General features: G+C 46.8%; 1 long non-coding RNA gene across 1 annotated transcript in view; it reads left to right on the plus strand.

The window, feature by feature from the left end:
* Positions 1 to 8,164, plus strand: part of LOC121104430 — a 16,167-nt gene extending 8,003 nt beyond the window's left edge. Inside the window, exon 3 of the long non-coding RNA XR_005836763.1 lies at positions 7,855 to 8,164. This is a non-coding gene — a long non-coding RNA (uncharacterized LOC121104430). The remainder of the gene's footprint in view (positions 1 to 7,854) is intronic.
* Positions 8,165 to 8,690: the final 526 nt, after the last annotated feature.

Raw genomic sequence — 8,690 nt, forward strand, 5'->3', positions numbered from 1 at the left:
GCCCCCCCCCCCCCCCCCCCGCCCTACCATTACCCCCCAGTGCATATTTTGAGACTCTAAAGCCCAATGAGATGGTAGTTGGAGGTGGGCCCTTGGGAGGTGATAAGGTCATGAAGGTGGAGCCTCCTGATGGGATTAGTGCCCCTATAGGAAGAGACAAGAGAGAGCTTGCTTCCTCTTTCTCTCCCTCTTAAGTGAAGACACGAGAAGATGGTGCTTGCAAACGAGGAAGAGGGCTCCCCAGACACTCAATCTGCCCACACCTTGATCTGAGACTTCCCAGCCTCCAGCACGGTGAGAAATAAAGGTTTGTTGTTTAAGCCATCCAGCCTGTGGTCTGTTGTAGCAGCTTGGACTGAGACAACCCCATGTACCCATTACCCTCTTCAACAATTACGATGTCTTAGCCAACCTTATTTCCTCTATTTTCCCTTGCAGTTGTTCCTCCATATTGTTTCAAAGCAAACCAGACATTGTATAATGTCATCCATAAGAATTTCGATATATATCTCTAAAAGATAAGGACTCTTTTTCTCCCAACATTTTGTTCAGAAAAGTTTCAAGCATACAGCAAAGTTGAAACCTTGTATATTCAACCACCTAGATTGTACTATTAACATTTTACTATCCCTGCTTTGTCACATATCTACCCCTCTATCTATCCTTCTATCCATCCATCAAAGCCATCTTGTTTTATTTTTGATGAATTTCAAAGTAACTTATAGACATCTATACACTTTTCCTTAAACACTTCAACATGCATATCATTAACTAGAGTTCGATATTTGCTTATTTTCCCCCCATTGGATATAACGCTTATATCCACGAAATATACAAATTTAAAGTACACATTTGTTGCATTTTGACAAATGTTAACTCACACGGCCATCAAGACATAGAATACTATTATCACCCCAGAAGCGTCCCTCAATCCCCACCAATAACCCCCCCTTTATTTTGATGTTTCTCTACCATAGATTAGTCAAAACCATATTGTTGAGAATTAATCTTGTCTGTTGTAACTGAAAATTAACATAATACAAACTTTCTCAGGAAAGATGTGTTTCCGCTCCCCCCCCCCCCCACAATGTCTGAGTTTTTAAAGAGTGCTTCCTAAGTTTCGGTTGGGGGCTTCTCTGTGGTCTGTTCTTTGAGCAGAGGGATCTGTTGCTAACAGAGGTGTGGGAGCCAGTCCTCCAGTCGTTTCAGCTCCAGTGTATGTCTCTTTGCAAACATTTTGCCCACAGGGTTCCATGGGCAGTTGTTACTTGGTAGTGCCCAGAATAAACTTGGTCAGGAGAGTCATCTGCCCGATCTTTCCCTTGCAAAGAAGTCTGAGGGCTCTGAAGGTTCTTTGGATTCTTGTTAAATTATCTTATTCCCATCTCCAGCCAATAGAACTCCAAACTGAAAACTTCTCCCGAGCAACAATCAAAAAGGTGCTTTAGACTCTGTCTTTCCTCAAAGTACCAAACCACTTTGTTATCCGGATGTCACTAGACTTTGCTTGTCCCCTGAAACTCAAATGACATTGGGTTGAGGGCCATCCCAAGTGCAGGTGTCCCCTGCGCAGGCTGACAACGTCTCTGGGCGTCCTGGTGTGAGGTTCGCTTTCTTTGTCGCCTCTGCCCCGAGCTGAACACCTCAGTGTCTGGTCACCTCCTTGCTCTCCCATGCATGCATTCTTTGGGTCCTTGTCAACCCTGAAGTCATGTTTCAGCCCCTCTACTTAGTTTTCTATGAAAACCCATACACGCAAGGATTTTTGGGTATATGGCAGATATTTCTAATTTTGGGAATCTGGAGGAGGTTTACATCAAAGAAATGCAAAGATCTCAAACATTTTTAATTCCAGAGATTCCTGTTTCTAAAGAAATATCTTGCCCGTGTTGCTCAGCCACACACTCTCTTCTCTTGTCTCTTCATGAAAGTCCTATTTGTTTTTCATGCTGACAGTTTTATTTTCTCTCTTTTCCTTGTCTTCTTCCAAGCTGCCCTCACCCCGCAGGCTTCTCAGGACTGCTCCTGGTCACTGCTATGTGTGAGTGTAGTCCCAGCACGGAGATGTTAAATGCACGTAATCTTGGCTTTAGCTTTAGACAAGCAAGGCGCGTAAACTTTCTGACTGCGTATTCTTCTTTTTTTTTTTTTTAAAGATTTTATTTATTTATTCAACAGAGATAGAGACAGCCAGCGAGAGAGGGAACACAAGCAGGGGGAGTGGGAGAGGAAGAAGCAGGCTCATAGCAGAAGAGCCTGATGTGGGGCTCGATCCTAGATCGCCGGGATCACGCCCTGAGCCGAAGGCAGACGCTCAACCGCTGTGCCACCCAGGCGCCCCTTGACTGCGTATTCTTATTTGTAAAATAGAAATGGAGATGATGCCAGCCTTTGTGAGGATCAGATGTGCTGATATATGTGGAAACATTTTGTAAGCTAAAACGTGTTTGTGCAAACAACCTAAAAGTCCATCAACCGGTGAATGGAAAAAGAAAATGTGGCCTATACATACAGTGGAGTATTACTCAGCCATAAAGAAGTAAAGGGGTTTATTAATACCTTAAACTACGCCTGGTAGATGACAGATGTTTGGTAGTTGTTTGTCAAATCTGAGTTATTCTCTTTGCTTGCTGGATTGATTGACAAGTGCTGTCACAAGGCTATTGACTTACAAATCCATCCATGGGATTTCTTGTTCGAGTTTAATTGATGGTCTCTCTGCAACTGAAGCAAATTAAATTAGGAAGTGGTAGGAAGTACTCTTGTTATTAGGATTAAATTTAATAGCAATCTTAAATTAAGATTACGTTTAATAACAAGTTAAATTTGTTAAGTAAAAGTTTGTGATGATGATAATAGTAATTACTACTTTTGAACGTTTCCTAACCCAGTACTACGTTAATATTTCATACATATCACCTCATTTAATCCTCACCATAATTTTGCAAAGTAGGTGTAATTATGGCTATTTTCTAGATAAAGACACCGACGTTCAGAGAGGTTAAAAACTTTGCCCAATGCTGTATGGTCAGTGGCAGAGCTGGAATTTGAACTAAACCTTAGGTCCAACTCCCGTGTCAACCATTGAGGGTGATGCCGGCCAATCCATGCTCAAGTGTTTATGGCTCCTCTCCCTCTCAGGCTCCCTGAGCAAATACTTCCGATTTGGGGGACCCTGTCCTGACTCATATGTTCTAACCGCGTTGCTGCACTCGCCCTTCAGACCTTGTAGTGGCTGTTTCCTGAACCCAGGCTTATCTATAAATCTGCTTACAATAGTTGCTAAAAAGTAGGGTCCTGCCCGGCCTGTGGTGCAGCCACGCATGTGGGAGCTTCCTCCGTTGCGTAGAGGCTCACCGAGTGACTGGATGTCGGCCCCCCATCAGGCCCTTCTCTGAAGGTGGCGGGGGAGGAGACCCGGGTGGTGAGACGGGGAGGAGGCCGCGCTGAGCTTAGTTGGCAGAGGACAGTTGCTGGAAAGCAAGGCCGGCAGGAGAGCCTTGGTGGAGAGAAGGCAAGAGTGCACCTTGTGCTTCCACCGCTGAGGAACGCAGTCCCCCCGGGCCCCGGGGGCGGCCCTAAGAGCAGCAGCGGCGCGTGAGTGCTGAGTGTGCCCCAGCTGTCCTGGGCTCTCCCAGCCCTGAGTCTGAGGGCAGGAGAAATGGTGTAATGAGCAGGGCCTTAGGGAGTTCTCCAGGGCGCTCGCTGCTATGGGCTGGATTGTGTCCCACAGAGATTCGTATGTTGAAACCCTAAACCCCAGTACCCAGAACGTGAGCTTACTTGGAGATAGGGCCTTTACAAGGCTAAAACTGCGGTTATTAGGGTGGGCCCTAATTCAGCATGACCGGGATTCATGTAAAAAGGGAAATTTGGATACGGACACCATACAGGGAGAACACCACATGAACATGAACTTGGCTAACCACGAGCCAAGGAGAGAGCCATGGAACAGGTCCTTCCCTCGGTCCCCAGAAGGGCATCCCTGCCAATGCCTTGATGGGGGACTTCCAGCTTCCAGCACTCTAAGACAATGAATTCCTGTTGTTAAGCCACCAGTCCGTAGTACCTAGATAGGGCAGTCCCACAGACGGAGGCACTCCCTGAGAGGTCAGCTTTTTGGGATTTGTGTATGAAGGAGCAGTTCTTTTTCTTTTTTAAAATTTATTAAAAACATTTTTTAATTTAATCCAATTAATGAACATATATTATTTGTTTCAGGGGGTACAGGTCTGTGATTCATCAGTGCTCATTACAACACACACCCTCCCCCATGCCCGTCACCCAGTTACCCCATCCCTCCACCCCCCTCCCCTCCAGCAACCCTCAGGTTGTTTCCTGTGATTAAGGGTCTCTCGTTGAAGGAGCGGTTCGGAATTACAGAGTGGGGAACACGCATTCCGGGCCACCCCCTGCTTTGTTCCTCTCCGTTTGGAGGCAGCTTCCTTGTAGGAGCTTTGCAGGCTCAACTACACCTGACTTCTGGCCACGATGCTTATCGTCCTTGGGGACTTGAGCAAACTGCTTTTAACATCTTTGGTCTTCAAACTCCGCACCTACAGAGTAGCGGTAATAACGGGGGTAATAACGGGGGTAATAATGCTTATCTCATCGGGGCTATCGCAAGGACCGAGTGCTGTAAAATGAACACGTAAGCTTTCTTGCCACCCCTATATTCACTTAATGGGAGTTACTCTGCTCACACTCCCTGGGCAGCCAAGTTATAGATCACATGATGTGATCTCACCCCTGCAAGTGGACTGGAGCCAGAGTGATGTCTGATTCAAGGGCAGCCCACCCGTAGGCCTGCGATCTGCGGCCCCACTCAGGTACCTCTCCGGGGAATTTGGACTGTTGGAATACTGGGATGAGTGGCTAGAGATGGAATTTTCAGCTGAAAAGTCAGGAGGTGGAGTCAGGGTTCAAGAGAGCATGTGAAAGCTGGGGTTTTGAGGAGAAAGCAATTCTGGGTGAGCTGAGAGCCTGTGGGTTAAGAGAGCAAAGCTTCAACCAAAGCAGAAGTGCTGGCAGGGAGCTGGAAATGGAGAGAGAGAGAGAGAGAGAGAGAGGAGAGAGCGAGCCCGGGAGAGCAGGCACTCCTGCTCCAGGTGCTGTCCCTGCCCAGCCTGGGTCCCACGGCCCAAGTGTTGGGCATCTGCTTCTCTCAACCAGAAGATTCTAGCAGAAACAAAGGAGATTCTATGTATTAAAGGACAGGTACGATGAGGATATTGTAGCAAGTGCTCTGGAATGTTCGTTATATTCTGTTATCTCCTTCCAGGGTTTTCTTTGATCCCTCCCTGGCAGGATAGATCTGAGGTCCCAAGAAGTACAAGGGGAAATAAGGTAACTAAAAATAGATGAGTGACTGTTGGAGGGCTGCGGATGAACTACACTCGGTGATCTTGCCGTCCCTCCCTCCCCTCCCTTTCCCTCCTTTTCCCTCCGTCCTCTCTCCCTTCTTCTCTCTGTCCCCTTCTTCCTGCAAGTGAATGTCGACTATGGCGCTCGGCAAGGATGCTGGAGATGCAGTGTTGGATAAGAGAGACAAAGGACTATGGTCCTTACATTCCAGTGGGGAAGACAGATGGTAAACAAGTAAACAAAGAAACACACATGAAGAAATGAAAGAAGATGGTGAGGCAGGCGTGGACTGAAATGGGCTTGCCACGCCTCTCCGTGGTCTTCCCTGAGGTCAGTCTCATGGGGCACCACTCTTGGTTTAATGCTCTGCTGTCGCCATCTTGAAATTCTTAATGTTTTTAATAAGGGGCCTTGCATGTCCATTTTGTACTCCCCGGTCCTTGCTGACAGGGTGCGGGTACTGGGACAGAGCAGCCTGGACACATCTTGCTGGCACATGAATCATCCAGGACACAGAATCATTTTCTAAGGCAACTGGTTGATAAACCATGAATTCGAGGAATTCCCTGTTCTCTGAAGTGTCTTAAAAATGGCAGAAAGCCTCACTCTTCTGCAACATATAAACGTGTGGTTCTGCCTATGGGTGGGGACGTGGGTGTTACTCTTGAGGGACCGACCTGCAAATCCTTTGTGAGTACAGAGAATTTAAGGAGGGTCAGGGAATTCATGAGGCATTGGATTCTGTCTTTTCCAGTTGTTACATAAAAGTTTTGTGAAGAAACCATTTCCCCTTTTCTAAAGCATGCATTGGTATTAATAAACTTGTCAGAGACGGAAACAATGCCGAGGGACGGAAGGGAGACTCCCCGCCCAGCACACCTTGCCTGTTCATTCAGGGCACACCTGCCAGGCTGCTGTACACTGTTGTCCGGGAAAGGCCCAGCGCACTTCCGAAGTCAGGCCCATACTGCCTGTGTAAAAAGGAATTCACAGTGGGGTCGATTCTGCCCATCATGAAGTGTCTGGGCAAAAGAAAACCATCTGGTTTTCTAAAACTATTTGAGATGGTTTTTTGTTTGCCATAATGAGGGAGATATAATATATTCCTTCCAGAAAACGAGTCTTCGTTGTTTCTGGGGTTGCATTTCAAGGAATCAATTCCAGAAGTGATGGGCGTGATTATGTGATGCTAACTTTAACCCAGAGGCAAGTTGGATCAGCATTTCAGTATATTGTCATTGTTATTATTTTAGAAGCTGTCCTCTCCATGTTGAAAAGGACAGGGAGACACAGAAGACTGAAGAGGTTTTTGTAAGCGCGAGCTCATACCAGGCTGGGGTGTTGGTGGCCCACGAAACACACGTTTACTGAATTTCTTACCTTTGATGATATTTGCTCGCACATATCCATTGTTTTGTTGGGCATTATATGTGCAGGGACTTCCTATTTTTCTGTCAGGTTTTTTTTTTTTTTTTTTTTTTGGTGTGTGTGTGTGTGTGTTTGGCAGGGGTGGTGGTGGAGGTTTTTACTTCCCCCCATCTAGGTAGATTTGAAGTACACCCCACGAAGGAAGAAAAATTACTAGACAGAGCTTTAAGGGAGGTAGCTACAGACAATTATAGAAATCATGTTAGGGAAAAAATTACGTCTTCAAGAAACTCCACCTCTTATCTGGGTGGAGAACAATTAGAGAACAATACGAGACAGTATATAATCAAGTGCTAAATTGTGTGGTAGGGATAATGAGTGCTATAGGGCTGCAGAGAAAGGGAGCGTAAGACTATGGAACAATTCACGGCGTTTTGTGCCGACAGTCCCACTTCCAGGGAGAGACGCCTGCATCTGCTTTGAGAGCTGATTGTGAGGCTCCTCGGGCCCACTTTGTGAATCTGTCATTAATGGGCAGGGTCAGGTCTTTTGTATGTTCGATTGCATATTGGTTATGCTGGAGCCTGGATAAATGGGATGTGGAAACCGGTAACTTCGAGCGAGTCCTCCGGTCGGGGTGAGGCTGCCGACAAGATGGTCTGTGCATGACAAGCACCTGCTTCAGTCTCCCTGACAACAATTTCTGCAGAGTTGAAAGCCATTAAGGGGTGGATCTCCACAGTGATAGCCTACATTTTCCAAGGGATAAATCTTCCCTGCTACAGAGGTTGGCGGCTGACTTTTGGTGGCCCCGGCCCCCCTCCTTCACACTTTTCACCCAGCAGCTCGAAGGCCAGCAGCCGCTGATGGGGACGGTAAATACTTCTCGTCGAGTGTGAGACGGTGAGTGGAAATCCCTCCCGATGTCTCACGGGACCTCACCTTCTCAGTGTGAAGGGTTAAAATCCGCCAGGCTGCCGGTGTTTGCAGCTTTCAGCCGTCCCCTAGGAAGTGCAGTACCCAGAGATTTTGAAAGATCCTGATGCACTCAAAGTTCTGACACGCTTGGCTCCTAAAAGAGAAATTCTCCACGAGGTAAATATGGACCATTTTCTCCGACAGGTGTAGGTGAGAACAAAAAGCTTCGGGAGAGCTGAGCCAGCCTGAGCCATCAGTTTGAATCTATACTCAATTCAAGCTCCGACCAAAGAATGTTGATGAATTAACGCCTGGGCAGCCCGTCTGCCAGCAGAACCGTCAAACTGTACCTCGCGGCCTGTCGAAGACACCGGTGTGGTTGAACACGTTTGTCACTCATGGTGTGTAGTGGGCACCACCTCAAGGGACAGCCCCCGTTTTTTGTTTTGGTTTTGTTCTTTCCCTACTAAGTGTACGAACAGGCACATGGATGCCCAGCAGGGCAGATTTTAATTAAAAAAAAAAAAATCCAGGTCTTTTGTAAAGAATTATTTTCTACCTCAAGGGGTAAAACAACAACAACAACAGAAGTGATTGAAAAAAAGATAATTTCATGTTTACTGCCCACAAAACCAGTCCTGCTTTTATATCAGGGCCTGCACTGAGTCCCTGAGTGGAGTTAGGGAAAGAGCGTCTTGCTATCAGCACCTCCCTGTCCCACCCCTTCTGGCAGCCAAAGAGAAGAACATCAGCTGGCAACAAAAATAATAATGATAGCTAATATTTCTTGATACTATGTGCAGATTCCACAGTTTCTCATTATCCTCCCAAACGCTATGCCCCTCATGTTACAGATGCAGAAGCCGGACATAGAGGGTAGGAGCTTGCCCCAAATTACAGTAGCTGGAGAGGAGCAAGGCTGGGCTCTGTCCCGAGCGAATTAAAGCCAAATCCATTCACTTGACCCTCACGCTATTCTGCACAACGTTGTCTGGTCTGGCAGGTTTTGATATGCTGTGGAAAAATCTCTTGTAAACCTG

Source organism: Ursus maritimus, unplaced genomic scaffold, assembly GCF_017311325.1.
Source record: "Ursus maritimus isolate PB19 unplaced genomic scaffold, ASM1731132v1 scaffold_1, whole genome shotgun sequence".
Lineage (NCBI taxonomy): Eukaryota > Metazoa > Chordata > Mammalia > Carnivora > Ursidae > Ursus > Ursus maritimus.